The 25,334-nt window shown below is 44.0% G+C and overlaps 1 protein-coding gene and 2 long non-coding RNA genes across 3 annotated transcripts in view; 2 read left to right on the forward strand and 1 right to left on the reverse strand.

Annotated features, from left to right (window-relative positions):
• The window catches only part of LOC125724042 (tripartite motif-containing protein 16-like), a 178,415-nt gene that overhangs the window by 144,077 nt on the left and 9,004 nt on the right, over positions 1–25,334 (reverse strand). The window lies entirely within an intron of this gene.
• LOC125724089 (uncharacterized) overlaps positions 16,880–25,334 on the forward strand; it is a 273,241-nt gene continuing 264,786 nt past the window's right edge. The window contains exon 1 of the long non-coding RNA XR_007387133.1: positions 16,880–17,014. This is a non-coding gene — a long non-coding RNA (uncharacterized LOC125724089). The remainder of the gene's footprint in view (positions 17,015–25,334) is intronic.
• On the forward strand, positions 20,725–23,740 carry LOC125724090 (uncharacterized). Its single transcript, XR_007387135.1, has 3 exons — positions 20,725–20,855; positions 20,940–21,618; positions 23,068–23,740. It is a non-coding gene; the product is annotated as an uncharacterized LOC125724090 (long non-coding RNA).

Here is a 25,334-nt window from a genome sequence, read left to right on the forward strand (position 1 = left end):
GACGTCTGGGGAGATTGAGGTGGGTGCTGGCCAGGCATCAGGGGACAGCGAGGTGGACGCTGGCCGGACATGATGGAGCAGTGTGGCAGGTGTCGGCTGGTTACCAGGGAACCGTGTCAGATTCTATGAGAAGCCTAGAGGCAACCAAGGCCTCACCTTTGTTGGACGCTGTGGGTGCGGCCTGAGCGGCCCTCTGGGCTGGGAGCCTTAAGTGCGGATGTAACGACTGCAACGGCTGGCTCTCCTGGGCCAGATACTGTAGATGCAGTGTCTTTCAATCACGAGTGCGCTTCCCTAACCATTAAGTCACCACTGCTCACTACTATGTGTACTATTTAAAGAGGCAGTAGTGTCTTGTCCAGCCAGCTGACAAAACGTTTCCACATTTAATTGGAACGAAGGACGGTAGGAAACATCTGTATTGTGTGCAGACTTCCAATAAAACCATGTTGAAGCAAAGTCCAATCTCTACTGTGGTCCAGCACTCTGACAACTATAGAACTAGGAGTGAAGCCTCTTCTTCTGTGTTGGAGAGCTTTGGGGAGCCAACGGTTGCATCCGCAGCGAGCAGGGGGACCACAGTAAATCCCGGAGAAGCATCATGTTGTCAGACTTCAAGTGACAATGAGGACGCAGGTCGCCTTACGGCAAACGACATGGAGACAGCAGGCTCCTTTTCTCCAGAGCACCCCACCTCTGTGGGGTTCAGCACACTCACTCCATTCCAGAGGGCCCTGAGGATCTCTGCTATAGCTGTCACACCCTCCACTTGGGAGTCCGGGGAGAGGGCGGCTATGCCCTCCGTCAGAGATGGGACATTCTCTCTGGGGAAAGATGTACTGCGGCCTGAACCAGCGACATTAGGTATACTTGACACAAGCAGCAGTGATCGGCTGTAGGGACCTGGGGAATCCACTGGGGCTTGTCGAATTCCATCATTCTGTCGGGTGCCAGGATGAACGACTCTGGGAGCAGGTGATGTCAGACAATAAACTGGGATTTACTGGGATCAAGATGGGAGGCTAGGGAACGAGCAACATGGAGGGCACCACATCAACGGGGAACACAGGGCCAGGAAGCACTTATACAGGAATAACAAGGGAACAGACTGGAGCCAGCTGGGAGTGTTTAACATGAGGGATGGAACGAGACGCGAGACCAACGAGCAGCAGGCATGGCTTATTAGAGCCACGTCAGGGAGATGGCAGGACATGACGTTTGGGGCTATGGTTAGGGTTAGGATTAGGTTAGGTTTAGGGTAAAATGTTTGTGGCAGAGAGCGGTCAGTAGTACAGGGACACGATTACGCCACCTGGGGATTTTCACCACAGGAAAAATTACTCTAAAATTAAAAGCACACAAGTTCATTTACCGAATGGAGCTGGAGACGTGTTTGTACTATTAACAGGTTGTTGAAAATATAAAGCAAAGAAACAAGACAAGCGCTTTAGCATCAACAACCTTAAAAAATAAACCAGCAACCAGCCTTTGGCCACGGGCTGACTAAACCCAAGCAAGAGACAGGTGTCCGGTGAAGTTGATCAAAAGGCGGAATAGAGTCCCCTAAACTAACACACACACACACACACACACACACACACCTGTGCTCCACCACACTGATCCCCACACAAATATACTGCACAAGGTGAAAGTGTGAACACCACCACCCCAGACCAATCAAATCTTAGTCAGCCAGATCAATCGAGGCAGCCACTGCTCACAGTCTCCCAGAAAATACCCCAATCTAACCAAGAATCTGAGTGTTGAAAACTATGAAGAGTGCAAACAATAAGTAGCAGAATACAGGCTGTCCCTCTGTATCAGTCCCAAACAGAAAGAATGGGCGGCCTAAAGTCTGTTAAGTCGCAGAACTAGGGAATGAAACAGCTCCAGAAAGCAGGAAAAGGTGCGGCGATTCTTAGCGTGTTCCAGGGCTCCCAGCACATCGCCGATGTCCCACCGAGGATCAGGAGCTTCAAGCCGCGGTTGTTGGATGACATCGGACCGACTGAGGACAAGACAAGACTGACGGAAAAGAAAAACTGACGTAGGAAACACAGCAGCCACAGTGCAGGTTCAAACTATTTTATGTTTCCTGCAACGGAACAAACACAATGAATCGCTAAAAAAAAAAAAATTTTAACAATCTGGTTTAGAAAAAAGGTGTCTGACAAATCTGCTGGAAGAGGCATAAACTGAAGCAGACGAGCAACTGAAACTGTAATCCTGGCAACAACCGTAACTACAATTAAAACACATCAAGTAAAGCAACTGACAAGTAGCTATAGGCCTAGTCACTGGAATAACTTGCAACTACTGGAGCTGCAACACAGACACCAGAGAAACACTGCAATATAAAATATTACCATTAGCCATTTAAATCAAGCAGAGGATTAACGCTAATTAAAACAGCAAAACCTCCCACCAAGACACAGAATAAGTGTGAACCTCAGCCAGCATGCCAGCGTACCACGGCAGACCACTGCGGTGCGGAAGGGGAGTTACCGGACCGGGAAACGCCAATGACGCCTCCACACACTAGGGGTCCCCACACACACTTACCGGAAATAATCAACAAGTCCTACCCGCAAAATTCCACACTGCTACAGTTGGATGGCCCTGGGATTTTTATCCAGAACCCAATGGAAGTACCGCGAGATTCTTAAACCCTTACCTGAGGGAGGAGGCTTCCAGCGTAAGGAGAGGTTCACCAGAATCCCCGGGCTGGATGGACATCGTTCATCCTTTACCTGGGGAATGAGGCTCCCAACTCGTGGTGACTTACCCAAGCCCTGGTGCTGGATCATCATTAAATGCTTACATGGGGAAAGAGAGACCTTATCCTTGGCCTCCAAGCCTGGAAGTACCCTGAGCTCTAGACCCAAGCTTAACCCTAACCCATAAGCATAGGTTCGCAGTATGAGCAGATCTCACCTGATACCAGAAAACCATACATGTTCTTAATCTGAAAATCAGTTCATCGTTTTTCCAGAAGGTGGCAGCACATCAGCACTGCAAGCTTGGCACATCCCTTTGGATACAATGAGCTATCCTTATATTTAGAAATTTTTAAAAACTTATTTAAATCAGTAAAACAAATTACTTCCAAAAAGGATAGAATCATGTCTACCCAATACCCCTTGGCACCATGTTAGTGTGAATGGAGTTTTCACTCCAGCCCTGAGGGATTCAGAGCAGACACAGAAGATTGTGAAGCCATGTGTGATTTACAGTGAAAGGTAACTGAACACAACGCACAGCCTCTGATATGACTCCACTGTTCACCATGGTTCAACACCATCTATATTTCTATTATTTTTCAAGGTATTTTACTTGTGGTTTTACACTTAACATGGTATCGACAGGCTTGCTCCAAAGAGATCTCATTGTATTTACACAGTGACAGTAACGCTGCCTTATCTTGCGAGAGGAAGTAACATATGGGTGTGCTGCTAACGTTAGCATTAGCAAACCTAGCTGCCTAGCAGTGTTGGTGTAACGCGTTAGTATAATTCCACTACTTTTGTTTGCACCATGTATTTCAACATCGACGCGATGTTAATGTGATCACTATGCAACCTTTAGCCCACTGTTATTTTCCTTGATTATGTTATTATACAGGGCAGGTCAGGCCGGGGGAGCAGACGCTGATGCAGCGCATTGCCGCACCAACCACACGTCCAAACTGCCGGCCCGGCGACCCCCCAGGCAGACACACGGTCGAATCCCACCCTTATTATAATTACTTTTAGATGCAGTAATTGGTAATTAGTAATTTTCAGTAGCTAGCACAAGGCTGCTGACTAGCAACGTTATTCGTTGGCTGAATCCGAAATAGCTGTAGTGCTACGATGCTGGATTGTTACGGGGACTGTGGTAAATGCAGACCCCTTTATTCTGATTGCGTTAAAAATCAAATGTTTTTACTCAGATTTCATCCATTTGATGATGTGCTCTCTATAATATGCCATGTTTTCCTAAAAGCAGATTTTTTAAAAAAAGAATGGCAAAATAGAGCAGCGCATTGAATTGTAATGCCTGTATCTTGAAACGTAGCGTGTTGTCAGACCTTTTGTTAGGTAGCTACGTTTACATGCCTTAACGCAATTAAGATGTTTTCATGTAAACAGATTAATCGGCGAGCTCATTTATGAAGGCGTCGTGTGACTGAAAAAGACGAGAAGCATTCATACATACATTTATAGGGAGATTTTGGGATTTACAAAGAAAAACGTTTTGTGAAAAGACGCACATTTTGTGAACGAGGTTGAGAGATGCTGTTTTGACAGAATCCTGTAGAGGGCACTGTGTATGCTAAATCGAAGGCTCCAGGAATGTATTCGGCATTTATAATCCATTCATCCATCCATCCATTTTCCAAACTGCTTATCCTATTGGGTCGCGGGGGGTCCGGAGCCTATCCCGGAATCAATGGGCACGAGGCAGGGAACAACCCAGGATGGGGGGCCAGCCCATTGCAGGGCACACTCACACACCATTCACTCACACATGCACACCTACGGGCAATTCAGCAACTCCAATTAGCCTCAGCATGTTTTTGGACCGTGGGGGGAAACCGGAGTACCCGGAGGAAACCCCACGACGACACGAGGAGAACATGCAAACTCCGCACACATGTGACCCAGGCGGAGACTCGAACCCGGGTCCCAGAGGTGTGAGGCGACAGTGCTAACCACTGCACCACCATGCCGCCCCCGCATTTATAATCATAAACAATAATAATTCAAATACTTGTGGGCACATGGCCGTTGGCTCTGAGATTAAACAGTTCTTTAAAATGAAATTGTTTTAATTTGCAAACAGTTGTATGCTGTGTTTGAATGTTCAGATATTATTATTAGATATTTCACCTTAAAGCCCTCTGAAATTGGTCCTCTTTCATTAAGACTGACTTACAAACAATGTATTTCCTGCCCAGGTTAAAGGCTTCTTCTCCACACTCCCTGTACGGGGGATAGTGCTCACAGCGGCACATGCTGTGCAGTTTACAATAAAGACATTTTGAAAATACAAAATAATGTATGAAAAAAATTATTAAGCTGTAACACATACATTTATTTCAAATACAAGTTTCACAAATATCCCTGTAATGAAAATGGTGAAATTACCCAGGCTTAATGTGATATTAAGACTCACACATGCACTCCTATGGGCAATTTAGTAACTCCAATTAGCCTCAGCATGTCTTTGGATTGGTGGGGGGAAACCAGAGTACCCAGAAGAGACAACATGGGGAGAACATGCAAACTCCGCATACATGCAACCTAGGCGGAGACTGTAAGAGGTGTGAGACAACAGTGCTAACCTGCTAACCACTGCACCACCATGCCGCCCCGTTCTGTCATACAATCTTATCTTAACTTTATCATATCTTATTCTATCTTATGTCATACAATCTTATCTTAACCTTATGTTAACTGATCCTATATATTTTTTTTAAATATTCCCTCCACCAACCCCCCTCTAAGGAGGACTACTTTATTTATAATGAATCTAATCCTATGTTATACAATCTTATCCTAACCTTATGTTAACTGATCCTATATATATATTTTTTTTAAATATTCCCTCCACCACTCCCCCTCTAAGGAGGACTACTTTATTTATAATTAATCTAATCCTATGTTATACAATCTTAACCTTACCGTAACCTATCCTATCATAATCTTATTCTATGTTATCCTATCTTTCTTATCTTATGCTATACAATCCTATCTTATATCATATAATCTTATCTTAAATTTATGGTAATTTATTATGACTTTGTATAACATAAAATAGCATATAAACTATCTTAACTTGTCCTATCTTAATCTCATCCTATGTTCAACAATTTTATCATAACCTGTCCTATCTTAATCTTATCCTATGTTATCTTATGCTATAGAACTACATCTTAACATATCCTAAGTACTTATCACAAATCTCATCTAATTATGTGCTGAAACTATAGTGAAATGTAGCTATGTGCATTTGACTGATAGCCCATCTCCACAGCCAGCTCCTGAGCCCTGGGCATGGTACTTAGCTGGTCCAGTGCATTAATAGGAAAGGTGAACTCATCCTTCATCAATCCTACGCCTCTTGGTTGCATGAGTACCCTCATTATCCTCATTCTTCCCCTGTTTTGCTAAGTTAATTTCATTTAAATATCTGTTCCAAAATTCCTGACACCAGTAATAAGTGTGACGATCGCGCTGGAAGCGGGCAATCGTCGGGCAGGCGAGCGAACAGGAACAAGCAGGCAGTCAGGATCGGGGCAAACAGGGGATTTATTAAGGAAAGCAGGACGAGAACCGGGTACTGACGCTCACAAACATCAATGACAGACAAGGAAAACTGGGGAGACCAGGACTTAAATACACAAGACTGATTGAAAGCAAACGGACACAGCTGGGTACGATCCGGGAAACACACGTGGGTAAGCAGGGGGCATGGCACACAGGAGGAGCGGGCGAGCTGGGCGTGACAATAAGTAAAGCACTTGGCGTCATAAAAGTTATACAACCAATTGAATTTTTCCAGGTGAGATGAGGCGGCTGCAGCCTGTGCTGGAGCCTGATGCAGAGGGGTCAGATGAACCAGGCCTGGAGCTGAATATGGATGTGGAGCTGGGCTTACAGGTGTGACTAAGTGTGGGGATAAAAGAGAAGAGCCCATAAAAAGAAATGGGGATGAAACAAAAGGGGAGGGGACTGAAGACGGAAGTAAAAATGAAGAGGAGGAGAAGGTTGGTGAGCTGGGCTCAGGCTCTAACCCCTTCTGTTTGTCAGACCTCCTTCTTCGCCCTGACCGGCCTCCCGCCGTATTTCTACGGCGGCCTGTGCCCTGCTGACCCCTGCTGGTTGCCACCGGGATGGCAGCAGATCCAGGGGAGACAGACTTGGTCAGGGAGCTGGCTGCCGGCGGCCCGGTGCGGCACTTCTTCCGACGGCCAGCATCACTGGAACTGGTTTGTCCTTTGGGATTATAAAGACAGGGGACAGCATATTTAATTAAAATGAATCCTTATGTCACTGTACAACAACACTACATCACAACCATCACAGATATCACACTCGGCAGTCGGTATTGCACACTAAGAAAAATTATGTCGTCTTTATTGGGTACAGGAAAATAACGCTTGGGAGACTTATGCACTGGTCTTGACTTGGGCCGTCTGCGTTTCAGCAGGGGAACCTGACCTATAAAAACAAGCCAGTTTGTGCACAGATTCCCTGATACGCAGAACAATAGTGAAAAACAACACTGGAAAGGTTCATGTGCATGAAATATAGCAGCCCACTCAATCCAAATGCTGGCATCAACAACTGACTAAAGTCAAATCCTTTACATGTCTTACACTTTCCATTAGTTACATTATTTACTCACTCTCAAGGTACCGAAACTAAGATTTCCGCTTTTCCTGATTACTACCGCGTTTCCCCGAAAATAAGTCCTAGCATGATTTTTTTCAGGATGCTCGTAATATAAGCCCTAGTTATTGTCCCATGGATTGTACGGTAACTAGAATGAGATGCGGTTATACTACAAGAAGGCTACATGGACAAGAGGCGCTCATTTAAGGACAGAGCTATTGCTAACATGAGAGATTGGGGCCACTGGTTCTACAGGAAACTGAGTTGCGAGATATTCAGGACGGAATTTGGAGCTTGGAGATTTATGATGATGTTCCAGAAGATGACATGACAGCTATATATGAATAAACGTATACAGTATACAGTAGATTTTTGTTCATGAATAAATGCACCGTTAAATTGGAACATATTTTTCTACATGGAAAGACACCGTGAGAATATGACATGATGTCTGTGTTTGAATAAATGTGGATTTTTGTTCATGAATACCGGTAAATGTACTGTAGTTTGTTATACTTGGGAAAATAAGACATCCCCTTAAAGTGATTGGGGCCACCCGACATCCTTTGTCAGCACTTAACTCCAGCAAGCACTTAGCCAGATGTCTGAAATGTGGCACAGAGAAACTAGATATATGCGATATATTCATGAGTTCACGCCTTACACATATATCTAGTGAAATTTGGTGTGGACATGCTGGACACATGCCTGATGAAGTGTGCAAAGTTTCATGAGTTCACACCTTACACGACATATTTGGTGGACTTTTGAATTTAAGTTCTTAATGTACAGAAATGGGAAAAAGGGTTAGCTTACTTCAGGGGATCTCACAGCTGAACCGTACAAGCTAGGGGTCTGAAACTTGGCACAGACAAGCTAGATTCATGGCCAAACAGCACTCTGAAGTCCCATGGATGTAGCCCTCATCATTGGCCTGCAAAGTACATTAATGTGCCTTGACCCTGAGTTCTGTAAGCTAGAGGGCTGAATTTGCTGTGCACATACTAGGGCCATAGCCAAGCATGCCTGCGAAGTTTGGAGTCGGCAATGTTAAGTGAATAGAGACACCCCACCTGTCATTTGACAGTATATAACTCCAAGTAGGAGTCATGCAGGAAGACGGTTCAAAGTGTTCCTGAAACTAGACAGTCTGCTTTTTAATCCCATCTAGATATGTCCATTAAAACTATGCCTTCTTCATGTCAAACCAGCACGTTTATTGGTGTGTGGGAGCAATGACCAAGGGGATGATCGACTGTAGGGCTGAAGAATACATCAAGGCCCCTCAACCTGATGTAGAAAGATGGTTCCCAGGCCAACTACTTGAGTCACTCCACATCAGAAATCACGATGCTGTGCTTTGATGTTTGTGTACGTGTGTTTGAATAAAAGCGAGTTGAGTTTCATCAGTGTCTGATGGTACTTCTTCATCTTCCATAAGGGTAACTAGACAAGTGGCAGTGTCAAGCTGTTTGGTGACAAATTATTGTGAGGTGTAAATTATTAAAATCTCCCATTTGTCAGGTCATAGGTCCTGGTGGGGTAAAGCTAGATGTCTGAAATTTGCTGCAGACACAGTAGACAAATATCAGGTCATGAATGCAGAGCTCATGGATACCTTTTAGTGATGGCTTGGCCTACCTTAGGTCTCTAGAGGACAGGTAGGTACCTGAGAGCTGGGCCATACAAGGCAAAGGTCTGAAATTTGCTGAGGACACAGTAGATACATGCCAGAATCACCTGAGTGGTCCATCGAGGTGCAACGGGAGCCATTCAGGAGGAAAAATATCATTGGCTGATGTAAAGCGATTGGGGCATACCCACCTATCGTTTGTCAGGTCATGGGTCCAGGTGGGGTATAGCTAGATGTCTGAAATTAGCTGGAGAAACACTAGACAGATGTCAGAATAGGTGTGTAATGCCTCAGGAGTCCAGTCCTATCAATGGTGTGCTGAAATTACTATATTCACCAATGTAGTCAGTGGAGCCCTGCCATTCCGGAAGGCGATGTGTCTCGAGTTATTTTATATAACGTTTCCAAAATGACAATATTCAAATTCAAAGGGGCAACGAAAAGGTGAAAATAGTTAAATTTCTATCAAAAAAAAGACAAAAAGTTGGAATTGTAAGCCAGTTGTAATTGGTGGTAATAACATTGAAATCCATTGACAATTAAAGCTCATTAGCGCTTAAGACTTTAAAGGCGTCTTTTCTCTTTTGGAATACCCCACAGCTAGTCAAATAAAATCGCTAAAATATCCCATGATTCAACAGGTTTCTTATGCAGATAGGCAGCAAACACAAGGAATTCATAATCAGCCTCGAATATATAAATGACCTGCTGTGGCGCCGCGCTTATTTCTACCTCGGAGGCGACATCTGGGCTGTGTTTGCGGTGGGGATCAATTCAAAGCTCTGTAGCTTTCCGGCGAGCTGTATCCTAACGTCTAACCATTCCAAAAGCAAAATATAAATCGAAACGTATTCCGTTTACTGAATCTAACACACTAAACAAAGTCGTAACACTTGCACTAGCTAATGTAAGTTTCATTTATATACATCCCAAGAATGGATGTACTGTTATGGATTTTGAGCTGTCATCCCTCAAAATGACCTTACAAGTAGTGCGTGTTTACAGAACATGTTCAATATGTATATATATATATATGTGTGTGTTTGCATGTGTAATATCCATATAATCCTAAAAGTCAATCAGGTATCATCATTGCCTGTGCATTCGTTTTATTAAGTCTACATTTCTGCCTTTTGCTATTCATTGAAATGCTATGCCTTGGCTCGCAAAATAAGCACGTTTTGTTAGGGTCAGAAAAAGTATGGCATATTCAGCCATCAATATATGTTTTTATGAGAGGTCTGGGCCCCTGTTGGATAGGAAACCACAATTTAGCATACTTTCATAGCATATTTCCTACTTTTGAACAGCCTGTTGTTTCCCCCTATGGCCCCAAATTAGGGTTAGGGTCAGCAAAAGTATGGCATTTTCAGGCATCAGCATGTGTTTTTATGACAAGACTATACTCACATAGGATACCAAACCACAGCTTAGCATGTTTTAGTAGCATATTTCCTACTTGTCAACAGCCTGAAGTATTACCCTAAGGCCCCAAATTCGTGTTAGGGTTAGCAAACTGAGGCTAGGTTTAGGGTTAGAAAAAACATGGCATTTTCAGACGTCAGCATCTGTTTTTATGACAGTTCTGCTTCCCCGTAGGATGGGGTTAGGGTTAGGGTTAGGGTTAATGTGCTCCTAGTGAAGCATCCTCTTGCAGTTCATTGAATGCAGATGTCGTCTGGCCTTCTGTCCTTTCCCCTGTCTCATTTCGTCTCTACGATGTAGCGATACGTGACGAGACGCCATAAAGGTGCTATATGAAAATGAATTAACATCGCTGCAATATTTATATGTCGTTCCAGAAAGAAGATCGACGATGTCTCATGTGGGAGGCAAAATGGCAGGCTAATGTAAAAGCCCTGCGTGAGCTTAGATGCTTGGAGCCCCAACCTCCGATGGTCAGTGAATTGGACAAAAGCTTACAACTGGTGTCTAGCAGTGAGGAGGAGGAGGAGGGAGGAGCCAACGATGCCAGTGATGTAAATGAAGCTCCTCAGCAAACGAGGGAACCGAATCGAGTCTGATGCCTGTGCCGGCAAAGCCACTGAATGCGCTTCAAGATCCGGGAAACCAGTGACTGCCAGAAGGCTGCTTGGTCCCAGAGTTTTTAGAAAAAGAATGAATAGATTTTGTTTTTCCCCCAAGGTTGTTTAAAAAGAGATGAGGCATTAACGCTGCTGAAAAAGAAAAGAGGAAAACTTAAGGGAAAAAGTGGCTTGTGACAGTCCACTTCAAGGTTTTAATCAAAATCTTAAAATTTAATAAAGTTGTCTTCTACAGAGCCCAGGAGGGGAAAAAAAAGAGAAACATTTGCGAGATCCTGCAAAACCTTAATGACTGTGCCATGTCTGTTTGAAATACAAAACATTTATATCTTTATTTAGATTTATATCTAATATTTATAATATTAATATTTATCGACTATTAAGTATGAACGTAAACGATCCAGAAGTCCACTTACGTGTGCTTTAAGCATTAAACTTTGAGGGACAATGTACACCATGTAACTGTCATATCGTGTTCTTGTACGCACACATGGATTGGTACTATGTCTCCGCGATGCTTGAAAATCCATCTGCAAACATCTCTGTGTTGCAGAAACATCGCTACCGAACATTTGATTCCATATTCCCCCGATGTCTGCGCCATGTATTTCAACAGCGACGCTGTTAATGTGATCACTACCTTTAGCCCACTGTTATTTACCTTGATTATGTTATTATAGGTCAGGCCGGGGGAGCAGGCGCTGATGTAGCGCATCGCCGCACCAACCACATGTCGAAACTGCTGGTGATCCTGGCCGGCGACCCCCCCCCCCCCCCCCCCCCAGGCAGACACACGGTTCAGTCCCACTCTTATTACTGCATATAAAAGTAATTATAATTGGTCACTAGTAATTTTCAGTAACTTGCACAAGGCTGCTGACTAGTAACGTTACCCGCTGGCTGAATCCGAAATAGCTGTAGTGCTACGATGCTGAATTGTTACAGGGACTGTGATAAATGCAAATGCAGACCCCTCTATTCTGGTTTCGTTAAAAATCTGACGTTTTTACTCAGATTTCATGCATTTGCTGATGTGCTCTTTATACTAAGCCAAGTTTTCCTAAAAGCAGATTTTTTAATATCAAAAATAGAGCAGCACATTGAATTGTAATGCCTGTATCTTGAAACGTAGCGTGTTGCCAGACTCTCCGATACACAGCAATATGGTCCATACAGAGGAGATGAGGAACATGCAGTCTGCTAAGTCAGGAAGTTACCTTTTGTTAGGTGGCTACGTTTACGTGCCTTGACGCATTTAAGATATTTTCATGTAAACAGATTAATCGCGGAGCACATTTATAAAGGCTTCGTGTGACTGAAAAAGACGAGAAGCATTCATACATACATTTATAGGGAGATTTTGGGATTTACAAAGAAAAACGTTTTATGAAAAAGACACAAATCTTGTGAACGAGGTTGAAAGAGATGCTGTTTCAACAGAATCCTGTAGAGGGGACTGTGTATGCTAAATCGAAAGCTCCAGGAATTTGTTCGACATTTATAATCATAAACAATAATTCAAATATTTGTGTCACATGGCAATTGGCTCTGAGATTGAACAGTACTTTAAAATGAATTAGTTTAAATTTGCAAACTGAGTTGTATGCTGTTTGAATGTTCAAATATTATTATTAGATATTTCACTGTGTATTTTTCACCTTAAAGCCCTCTGAAATTGGTCCTCTTTCATTAAGACCGACTTACAAACAATGTATTTCCTGCCCAGGTTAAAGGCTTCTTCTCCACACTTCCTGTACGGGGATAGTGCTCACAGCGGCACATGCTGTGCAGTTTACAATAAAGACATTTTGAAAATACAAAATAATGTATGAAAAAAATTATTAAGCTGTAACACATACATTTATTTCAAATACAAGTTTCACAAATATCCCTGTAATGAAAATGGTGAAATTACCCAGGCTTAATGTGATATTTCATTTGTAACACATTTGTTCTCCAAACTTCTACATTTTTAACCTTTGGCCACAAGATCTTCTTCTTCCTGCCAGAATCTTTTCTTTCCTTTGATCCTCGGTTGTTGGAATCTGCTCTGCTGTTTGAAGTTCCCCGGGGAGTTAGTGTTGGGGGGTTCTGGTGGAATGTGACCATCGGCAGCCATGGGCTGGATAGCGCTGTGGTGCTCAGCCTGGCTTTGTGCCCTTCTAGTGGCTCTGTGCCCTTTGCACAAACATTTTGCACACATGACGTTACCATGCACATAGTATTTCTCATGTTTTACAAAATACAAAAATACTGATCAAAGTCTTTAGAAAAAAACATTTTATTTCATACGGGGCGGCATGGTGGTGCAGTGGTTAGCACTGTTGCCTCACACCTCTGGGATCCGGGTTCGAGTCTCCGGCTGGGTCATGAGTGTGTGGAGTTTGCATGTTCTCCCCATGTCGTCGTGGGGTTTCCTCCGGTTGTCCCCCACAGTCCAAAAACATGCTGAGGCTAAGTGGAGTTACTAAAATGCCCGTAGGTGTGCATGTGAGAGTGAATGGTGTGTGAGTGTGCCCTGTGATGGGCTGGCCCCCCATCCTGGGTTGTTCCCTGCCTCGTGCCCATTGCTTCCGGGATAGGCTCCGGACCCCCCGTGACCCAATAGGATAAGCGGTTTGGAAAATGGATGGATGGATGGATGGATTTTATTTCATAAACTAAGTCAAATATCCATCCATCCATCCATTTTCCAAACCGCTTATCCTACTGGGTTCCAGATAAGGACTACGGAGCCTATACTGGAGGCAATGGGCACGAGGCAGGGAACAACCCAAGATGGGGGGCCAGCCCATCACAGGGCACACTCACACACCATTCACTCTCACATGCACACCTACGGGCATTTTAGTAACTCCACTTAGCCTCAGCATGTTTTTGGACTGTGGGGGACAACCGGAGCACCCGGAGGAAACCCCACGACGACATGGGGAGAACATGCAAACTCCACATACACATGACCCAGCCGGAGACTCGAAGCTGGGTCCCAGAGGTGTGAGGCAACAGTGCTAACCACTGCACCACCATGCCGCCTCCACTAAGTCAAATATGAATCATAAAATACAATTTTACAATTAAAATACTTTTTTTGAATATGTGCCTCAGAAATTGCACATCCCTGATTGTGCATTACTTTCATGCTGCCTTGAAACTTTTCTTTTCTTTACTGTAGCCCTCTTTTAAGACACATTGTCAATGTTAACTTTCATCCTTTGCAAGTATTAGAATGTATTAAACACTGTGCAGTTAAAAAAACTGAAAATGCACAAAGATGGCAGCGTGAGACGATTGCACAGATTTACCTGAGCTATGCACTGGGCCGGGTTGTACAAGAGGCAGAGATTGTTGGTGGTAGATTTCTTAGGCATAAACCCAGACTGCTCCGGTCACTGACAGGCAAGCAAGTGATCACAGATCCTGTTCAGGATGACCCTAGCAAGGACCTTACCCAGCAGGCACTGAGAGCAGTGTTATCCCCCTGTAGTTGCCACTATGCAGGCGATCACCCTTCCCTTTCCAGATAAGGACTACAAGTCCCGTTTTCCAGTCAGTTTGGATGACGCATGACTCCCAAATGGAAGCAAAGATTGCCTGCAATACCAGGAGGACAGCCTTACCACCAGCCTGAGTGCCTGTCCTCTCCTCCCCTCCCCATGGAATGCTAATGGTAGCTGCTTTTTGGCAGCTGAGGTTGTACCATGAGTGCACATATGGGGGTGGTTCGGTGATTTTTCTCCAGAAGTCTTTGCGTATGTTGGTGAACATCCTGCCTGGACGCCGGCCACTGTGATGGTATACATGAATAGGGTGAATGGAACGATATATGTGGACTTTCAGAGTGTGTATGTGAATGTGTGTGTGTGTGTGTGTACGGGTTTGTATTTACCGCATTTGTGAGGAACAAACATCCCAACAATGTGTCAAAACTGGTTACTTTTTAGCGTGTGGGAACTTTTTTCAGCTCTCCATAATATAATCTTCAATTTTACAAAACTCTATGAATGCAATCAAACAATGAATTTAGCCAAAAGTCTTATATGTTGTTTGGTTACTTATGGTTCAGGTTAGAGCTGGATAAAAGATACGGTTACCTTAGTTAGGGTCAGGGGTTTGCCCAGAGGAATGACAGTGATAGTCAGTCCTGTGACTGTGAAAGGACAGTTTACATGCGTGTCACACGTGTGTCACAGTAACTGGGCACAACTGTGATAATTTGTATGCTTTTGGAGACAAAAATGTCTGTGTTTGTGTCACCAGAGGGATAAATTTCCCTGTTTGCATGTGTGTCACCGTCTGTAAGTGTATCACAGATGTGTGAGAAATGCTTGTGCATATAGGCTGTAAACCCTCATGCATTTCAGTCTCTGTAAGTGTTCCGTTCTGGTTGCTGTCAGACGCAGCATAAACGGACTCAGACCCGGGATGGTTGGATTGTCAGGGGTCATTTATTAACAAAGAGCACAAACAGGAGAGAACAGAACAGAAAAGGAGAATGAAACACTGATGCAGAGCCGAAGCCGGCGTGGTGGCTGCCATAGGATCGATTCCTCCCCCCTTAGCCGGGGACCCACCTTATACACCCACCCCCAGGGGAACAAGTGCACCACGTCTAAATTAGTCAGGGGGGAGAGAAACAAACACGCGGCCAGCAGAGGCAGCAGCACAGAATGTGGAGCTCGTCACTAGAGGGAGTAAGAATCCACCTTCCCATTGTGTTCAGGGGTACATCTGTATTACTGCAGTGCCACTGTGAGTGTATTGTGGGTCATATTGTGGCTGATAATCTTATTCCTAAACTCTGTGGAATAAAAAAAGGAAAGTAACTATATATATATATATATATATATATATATATATATATATATATATACAGTACTGTGCAAAAGTCTTAGGCAGTCACATAAACTTTAAATGATCTCCATGTTTATTTAAACGTATGTTATTATGTCTGTGTTATTATTTGCCCTTAACCATTTCAAAATCACTCCTAAAGTCACCCCAGTATTGGCAGTATTTTCAATATACTCATGTATTTTTTGACATGACCACTAGCTCACCTCATATAGCTAATCAATACCTCAGTGACTTTTCAAAACTAGTTTCATGAATTAATTGAGCTGGTGGTGAAATTAAGAAATACATGAAATGGCCGAGGTGAACCTGAGGAGAGGTTTAGGAACCATATTGGTGCTCATCTAGCCATCCAACAAGATATCAGTAACTTTTTGGAGAACATAAGAAATTACTTTTAGTTTTTTTGTTTTACTCATAATTTGCATATGTTCTAATATTAAATTTTGTTTTTCATACTGAGAAAATATAAATTTACTACCCAGATAAATAGTTTTAAACATTTACTATGACTGCCTAAGACTTTTGCACAGTACTGTATATATCTCAGGATTCCTAATGAAACAGGATTTATGTGTTTCTTCTGGTAATTGATAATCAACTACTACTTCATTGATGATCAGGTGCTTTTCTGTTGTTGTACTAACGTGATTTATTAAGATTTTATGTTATTTATGTTTACTTAGTTAATATATTATTAATTTGATTATATTATTATCTTTACTAAGTTACCTCAGAACCGCTGTAGGTTTTGAGTTAATAAACTGTCTGCCGTCTGCCGCCCCCTGCTGGCGAAAGCGTCGCCGCTGCGATATCAGGCTGCTGCGCTCAGTGAGCAGAGAGCGCGGATTAAGTCTGTTACTCAGTTACGTTCTGGGCAGCGCGGAACCGGGACATTAATGGGATAGAATAGGAAGCCTTTATTGTCAGTGTACAGATAGCAAATACAATATATAGACAGAAATATAAAATATACATATAGAGGGGAGGGGAAAAGCTCCCCTTACTCATCAGGCTTAGATTTCATTACATTTTATTTTATTCAGAATCAGAATTCACTCTATTGGTACAACTGCATGTACTATGAATTTGTTTTGGCAGTTTTGGTGTAATAACAGACAACATAGAACATAAGTCAGAGAAAAATAGTCATTTTCATAGTCATAGCATAGTCATATTTCATAGCATAGTCAGCTTACAGAACCCAATTACTTATTTTTTTTAACATATGTCACACTTCAGACAGAGTAAAAAGGGTTATACTGGTTAAAAAGCAGATTATGAGACATGAGACAATCTGATAAGGTAAAAATGATTCCTCCAGCACACAGTGAGCTATCCGAGCATGCACAGCCACACGGGGGAGTTTAGATAAACCCCAAACCCAGGATAGAGGGGTTCAGTGAATGAGGAGGTGAAGCTGTACAGGAGGGTCAGTCCATCAGAGAAGACTCTGTAGAAGGACAGAGTACCAGCCGCCCGGTCCAGATACACTCCTACTCTGCGGGAGCCTGAGGGCTTTATGGGAACGACAGTCTTTTTATTATTGTGCCGGACAGAGTAACTGTCAGGAAGGCAGCGCAGCATCCATGACTTGTCATTGTATCCAAGCCCACAGTCATTACTCAATCCTTTCCTCCCGATTCCTTTATAAGTCACTGCTATCCAGGCTTCATTTCCACTCCACTCAGCCTCCCAGTAACAGCGACCAGTCAGACTCTCTCTGCACAGAACCTGGTACCATCTGTCAAATCTATCTGGATGATCAGGATACGGCTGCCCTGCCCCCCGTATCACCTTCCTGTTCCCCTCTGACAGAGACAGGAGTCTGTGTGCTGTGTTGGGGTCCAGCGTCAGCTGGCAGGAGTCTGTAGGCAAGAGGAAGAGCAATTAATCCCATGACGAAGCCCAGCATCTCCATCATTATCACTGTCACACCTCACACACTCACTAACACAGAACTCGCTCCAATACACACATTTTATTCCCAATATACTCATGTAGCCGCCCGAGTCTGCGGCGCTCCGGCTGCCCCCTGCGCTGTGAGACACGCCGCGCCAGTGTTGCCAACTTAGCGACTTTGTCGCTAGATTTAGCGACTTTTCAGACCCCCTTGACGACTTTTTTTCAAAAAAGCGCCTAGCGACAAAGCTAGCAATTTTTGGACAAACCTTAGCAACTTTCCAAATGTCGCCAGTAGTGTCCTGTAAGCGTGAGGTCTTGCTTTCCCGGTACAGATACTCATCTCCCTGTGTCTGCTCTGATCAGTGAGCGATAGCTCCGGCTGAAAGAAGCAGCATACTCCCGTTACCGCACGGCAGCTGACATAGATGTGAATGAGCTGCGCATGTGCAAACGGTGTTGCTACGGACCAATTACTTACCTGCTTTTCCTTTGCTTGAAATAAAACTATTTTAATTTGACCGTTTCTTCTTATTTATTTATTTTTTCTTCTGATGCACTTATATTACTCACTGTTACAGAGCTTGAGTTCATTCCAGTTTCTGAACTCGTGAGATCGTTTACTGAGCTACATCTGATTGACTGTACGTGATTCTACTTACTCATACACAACGATAAACTTCATTAAACTTATTAAATTCATATACACATAAAAAACATATATACGTATAATATAAATTTAAATCACTTTATTAAAGATATACTGAATTATTTAATTGCAGAGGATGTAACTGCTGGTTAATAAGCTCTGTTGTGTTGTCTGACAGAAAATATGTAACGTAATTGATAACAGTTTTATATTGGACACGTGAGGAAGGATTAGGGAAAACACGCAGAATGCAAATACGACGTAATTATGTCATCAATATGCAAATATACGCATGACGTCATCAAATGACATTTGGCGGCTTTTCGAGCAGATTTTAGCTACTTTCCATTGAAAATTGTTGGCAACACTGCGCCACGCTGAGACTCGCTGGGGGCCAAACTGCCCTTTAGCCTGCGCTCTACTATTCTGTACGATTATAAAAACAAAGCAGGAATTCAAGTATGTGAAATACCTCAGGAAATTAGAGTTGTGACGTTCGCGAACGAACCGATTCTTTTGAACGGCTCATAAACATGAACGATGGGAGCCGAGTCGCGGCTGGGGGGGAGCCGTTCTTTCTGTCGTTGTTTTTTTCCTATGCGTGTTTCACACAGATGCACACAAATTAGCTCCTCGGTGAGACAGAACAGTTATAGGGGGAGGGGCGCTCCTTCCTAACAGCATGATGATAGCTGTGCACGCATCCTTCACGTGAGTGCTCCAGTGGAAAAAAACCCTGCGTGCCTCTGTCATTGGGTAGGAGCGGAGCCATGACTTATGCACGCTGCCGTGATAACAATGTTCTTGTGTGGAAGTGTTTGTAGTAAAAGCTATTTTGCACAGAAATTCATTGCAGCCGGCTTTGTTTTGATGTTTATTTGTGAGTAGGTATTGTATGAATAACAAGTCAACGTAGCTTTACACATACACACACTTTGTACTAAAGGTAAATCCAAAATAGTGATGTCACTGTCTAAACAGAGGGATGTTGTGCAACCCTATGGAATATAGTCCACACATGACAAATGAGGTAATAATCAATACTTCAGAATAATTCAAACTCAGATATTGGTGTGTGATATCTGAGTTTTAATTATTTGACTACAAATCTCACCTCATCATTCCTCCCAGTGATTATTTCCAGGATAAACTGAGATGCCCCCAAGCTGGCTTCTTAAAACTGACTAAATATTTGAACGGCTCTTTGAAAGGAACGGATCGCCAAGATCCGGATCCCCTCAAAGAGCCATAAATCCCATCACTACAGGAAATGTTGCTCGCCCGCCAACCCCGGTGGAAGACACGCCGAGATGGTGCGCGTGTTAAACTAATAGGCTTAATTACAGGTAAATAAAATTACAAACAGCATTAATCAAACATGTTTTAATGAACTTGAGGGAGACCAAATCCACTATGGAAAAGAAGGCTCGACACAAGGAGTTCAGGTACAATATGAAACACATCAAACCCTTTATTTTCCAGCCTTGAAAAAGGATAAAGGAACCTGTACGCTCTCTTGCGTTTGGAGATTGCACTGCCTGATTTACCTCATGAGGGAGCTACCTTGATATCGAGCGAGCCGCGCCCACCGTCATTAACCAATAATCACAATAGCACACAATGAACCCATGCCCTTGACCCCAGAAAAACATAGCACAACACTGGAACAATATAGCGCTAACCCGCTCCCAAACCCCGAACTCCCATGATGCTCCGCGCGGGCAGTGCGGAAGCAGCCAATGAGGGCGCAGCCCCGCCCCCACAGTCACTACAATATTAACCATAAAATTACACAACAAAGATTACCACTAAAAGTGAGTTTGTCTTTAGATCACAATATGAACTTCTTTTAATCCACTTTGGACACACACCTCTCTCCAGCAGCGCGCCGACGCGACGCTCCCAACGCGGACGCATCTAGGCTGGTTCTCCGCAAAGCGCGTCACTCGCGTATTACACCGCGTATGCGTACATGGAAACGTTCATATTTCTCTGGTCAAGCTGTGTACTTTGCACATGCGCACGTGTCCTATTTAAGTATTATTAGTAGTAAATTATTATTCTGATATTCCCTGCACACGTACTACAGCCGCGAGGTCTGTGTATGTTTCCCTACGTTTTACAAATTCAGAGCGGCAGTTAACAAGGCTGCCAACTTTGATCAACTGGCTGGCGTGAGATTTTCAATTCGGGACATGTCTGCACACACATGCATGCGCATTTATATGTATGTAACAGTTTTATTACCTTGAAAATTGGCTGTAGGGTTTGCAAACTACCCCAATCCTCATCAAAATCATCTATGTTGGCGTTTGAAGACAAATCCGGAGTGCGGCAGGCGGTCGTCCGCGGAGGAGTAAAATGCATCATAAAAGTCCAGACAGACACGTCCGCCTGTACGTGTGAAAAATAGCTTTATCTAAAATTAAATTAAATTAAAATTAACTTTATTTCTCAAGATTGAACTGTTTAATTTCCAGGAAGAAGATATTTTATATCCAGTAGATGATGACAATATGGATATATGGATGTCAATGGCTCGGTGGTCAGAAAATGGTGAAGGTAAAATGTTTGTTTAAATATTTCCTAATTCATTAGAAAAAAAGGCAAAAATCAGTTTGTGACTGATTTGAAAAGGTGCTATTGTTCCATGTAAAAGGTCTTTGAAGTGGACGGGTCATTTTCTAAACATCTGCCCAGTCACATTCCTACATAAAGTCCTTCAGGTAAGAATTACCACTGGCGGAATGATGTGGAGGCCATCTGTCCATGCTGCTACCCAGTATGTCATTAAGGGCTCCTCCCAAAATTCAGAATGCATTATGAAAGTGTCAGGTTTCGCGGGTGAGGACGGGCAGGCTGGCAGGAAGGAGGCAGGGAGGACGAGGCAGACAGGCGAAATACGGGGAAAACTGGGGATTTATTAAGGGAGAGACGGCTATGGGGAGAACAGGACATTGTGTAATGAGGTGGAGCTGGAGGGTGCGATCTGGTTGGGGCATGGTAATTTCATTAACCTGGCTGCAACAATTAAGCAATCAGCACGCGTATATAGGACCCGGTTGTGGTTGCGTGTGTGACTGATTTGCAAGCGTGACGTGACTCTCCGTGCGCTAGTATCTCCTTTTCCGGAAGTTGTGGCTATATCCAACGCTGCAGGTAGGGCAGGTCTGGGGTGAGCTTCGAGGAATGGGAGGACGAGGTGCAAGCGTGTATGCGGGCTCGGCATTTGTCATCTGCTGATCAAGCATTTTTTCTGTTTGACCACTTAGAGGCGGGAGCCAAGGAGGAGATTAAACATCGCTCCGCGGTTGAACGGGGTGACCCGGAAAGGATACTGGCAATATTGCGTGAGCTGTATGGTTGTTCCTATTCTCATGTATTGTTGCAGGAAGCTTTCTTTTCTAGGAAGCAACAGGATGGGGAGGGTCTGCTTGAGTTTTCATTGGCCCTAATGAGTTTGATGGGTAAGATTCAACAGGCTGCGCCACATGCGGTACCTAATGCCGAGGTAATGTTAAGAGACCAATTTATGGAGCATGTTGCTGATTGTGCACTCCGTAGAGAGTTGAAATGACTGGATAGTGGAGCATCAAACCCGACTTCAGCTAGCTTTTGAGGGTGCCAGGGAGCGTCTTGCTATGGCCGCAGGGCGGCGTAAGGAGCGCCATGATTACCGGGTGAAGGCTGCACCGTTACAGGAGAACCAGTTAGTGTATGTATGTGATCTTGGAGTCCGGGGCCGACATAAAATCCAAGACCTCTGGAGTTCAGTGGTGCATAAGGTATTGAAAACCCCTAGGTTGGGGGGTGTGGTTTATACTGTCGCACCAATTGATGCTCTAGAGAAGGTCAAGCATGTTCATCGGACCATGCTTAAGCCCTGTGTTGGTTGTGAAGTCGAAGGTGATCCTCAGCCTTTTCCAGCCGAAGAGGTGGCTACCTCCGAGGACTCGTTTGAGCAGGAGCTCTGGGTTCGGATCCCTGCAGTGGAGGGGAATACAGTGTCATCTGCCCCTGGGGCTGCCTGTACAGGTCTTTCCCAGTGCCCCCAGTCGTTAGCTGCAGCGTTGCCTCCAGACATGCCAATTCACTCTGGGGTAGGCGGGGAGGAATATGCCTCTTGGCATACGGGTACTCCTTCAAGACCCTCTGTAGTCACCACTCAAGTGATGGAACAGCCAAGTACCAGTGGGGTAGGGATACAGAGAACCGCCAGGACCACTGCAGGCCGACATACTAATCTTTATCATCTTCCTAGGTCGGTAGGGGGCGTGGCCTTAGGGGCTGAGAGTTCTTCCGGACCTGTGTCTCATGCGGTAGGGGCTATGTTTAGACCTTGGCAGTAACTCTGGGTTTGGTTGTAGCTGTCCATCGTCGGGATGACGATGCAAAATCCTGGGGTAGATTGTAATGAGGTGGAGCTGGAGGGTGCGATCTGGTTGGGGCATGGTAATTTCATTGACCTGATTGCTTAATTGTTGCAGCTAGCACGCGTATATAGGACCCGGTTGTGGTTGCGTGTGTGACTGATTTGTAAGCGTGACGTGACTCTCCGTGCGCCAGTATCTCCTTTTCCGGAAGTTGTGGCTATATCCAACACTGCAGGTAGGGCATCAGTGGACGGGGTCGTTTGCTTGCTGTATGGGTGGTTGTAATGTGCTTTGGTATCTTTCTTACAGTTGCAAGGGCTTGGTAAATCTAGCAGCTTGCGGTTGCTTCCGCTTTTAAGGTTTTCCAACTTTTACCGCGTGTAATCTGCCAGGTATGTCTCGTCTCCTTTTACCAACGTTTGGGTAGTAGGGGCATACCTAATACTGTGTTTGTATTTGTAGTGGATCGCGACTTGGAGTGTCCCGGACCGACGTGAGCCAGACCATCAACGGGATACTAAGTCACTACAATTGCTGCTGTTTTGCCCGGATGTTTTATGTTTTGTTTCATGTTTTAATTGGTTTTAAGTATTAATGTGTTTTATTTATTGGATGTAAATTGGGGGGGTGTCGTTGGGAAGGTTTGGTGCTGGGCGGTGAGGATCCGTGTCGGGCGATACCGCGCTGCGTGGTCGCGTTGCGTTCTTTTAGCCCACCCCTTGGGTGGATGTACGTGCGGCATGTGCTGCGGGACCCCTTAGAGTGTTGTCTGACTGTACGCCTCCCATTCCCCTCCCGACAACAGCTGCCTGGTTTGGGTTTCCTCTTTTTGTCGTGTGATTGGAGTGTTTTAAACATGATTCGATTTGTATTTGTGCTGTGATTTTGGTTTTGTAATTTGCTGTTTGGTTTCTTTGTGTTTTATTTTGAGTGTTAATTGACCGCAGCCTAATAAAGGGAGTGTTTATGGTCTTCGAGTCTCCCCTATGGTGATCACGAATCTGTGTCCTTTTATATTGGAGTGGGTTTTGAACTCCGGTATTCTAATTCTCTGGGTGAAATTCCCAGAGTGGCGTAGTCGGCTTGTCCATTTCCGTATTCCCTCGCTACTTCCTCCCTCAGTAACGCCACAATTGCAACGATTCTAACATCAGAACTAACATCAATGACGGACAAAAGTAGTGCAAGACGTGGCCTGAAATAGACAAGACAGAGCAAAATAATAGGGTGCAGCTGGGCATGATTAGGGAAGCAGACGTGAATAATCAGGGGGGCGTGGCACACACGAGGGCATGACAGAAAGTTAACTGATAACTGAAGCACACAAGTTTCTACCCTCTACAAGAACATTTTGTTTTCTCTCTGACAGTTATAGCCATATATATTTGTAACAATAAAAACAGAGTTTGCCATTTCATTTAACAGACGTATAAAATGGCCATCCTTACCACAGTAAGAACTGAGGACCTTTCCTGAAAAACAATCTTTCAACATACATACTCCAGCTGAGTGAGTCACCCCATGAGCTGGCTGTAAGTCTGATACCCACTGGGATCTCCAGAAATTAATATCCAGTTCTGCAGAATGACATTCTAGCAAAAGTAAATCGGTATTGAACTGTTTAAGATTTAGAAAAATAGCTTTCTGCTTACAGTGGATTCTAAGCCCTCTCACATTATGAGAAATTAAAGAGAAACATATGAAGAGCATAACAGGTATAAAGTGTTTCAGCGATAAAGATAAGGAATCGCTGTGGTCAGAGAACACTGGCTGTAATACCTTGATAAAAGTATGTTAACAGATGACGTCAACGTCAATCCCTTCTATTACTGTAAGTAAAAGATACAGTGTACAGAATCATTCAAATGGAAAAGCTGGTAGAAAGGCTCAGCTTATTGCTATATTTATAGAAAGCAGAATAAATGTGCAAAGATTCTGTGTCCCCTGTACTCTAATAAATTAACAGATGACAGAAAGACGCTACTGTATAAAACAACTGAAAAGACGAAAAACATTGCAGCAACTACTTCTGTGGCGGCTGACAGGGAATCACACGTGTCCAGGGCTAAAGGACAGTATGTGGGTGATATCTAGAGGAAGCCCTATCGGATGTGAATGATCCCTTAATTTACATATCATATCTGCCAGCCTAGTTTAGCGGAAAGGAAAGATTTCAGCTACATTTACAAAAGTACAACCTCCAGCGAAGTACGCCCATTTGTTTTCTTTCCGCACATTTTCTTCTGCGGGCCAGAATTTCCTCCTTCTCTCTCTGTCCTCTGGTGAGAGGTCCTCTGTTATCTTCAGGTGGATGTTCACCAAAAACGCAGATTCCTTTGCAGCATGTCAAACATCATCCCTAATGATTCTCAAGGTAAACTGAACAATCGGTCCTCTGGGTTTGGTGACATCAGGGATCTTTCAGCCGATTCAACGGACCGTGTCAATCTCATCGGTTTTCTACTTGACCTCTGGAAAAATGGTGCAGCAGACCTTGATGAC

This window comes from Brienomyrus brachyistius, unplaced genomic scaffold, assembly GCF_023856365.1.
Source record: "Brienomyrus brachyistius isolate T26 unplaced genomic scaffold, BBRACH_0.4 scaffold54, whole genome shotgun sequence".
NCBI classification, from domain to species: Eukaryota; Metazoa; Chordata; class Actinopteri; order Osteoglossiformes; family Mormyridae; genus Brienomyrus; species Brienomyrus brachyistius.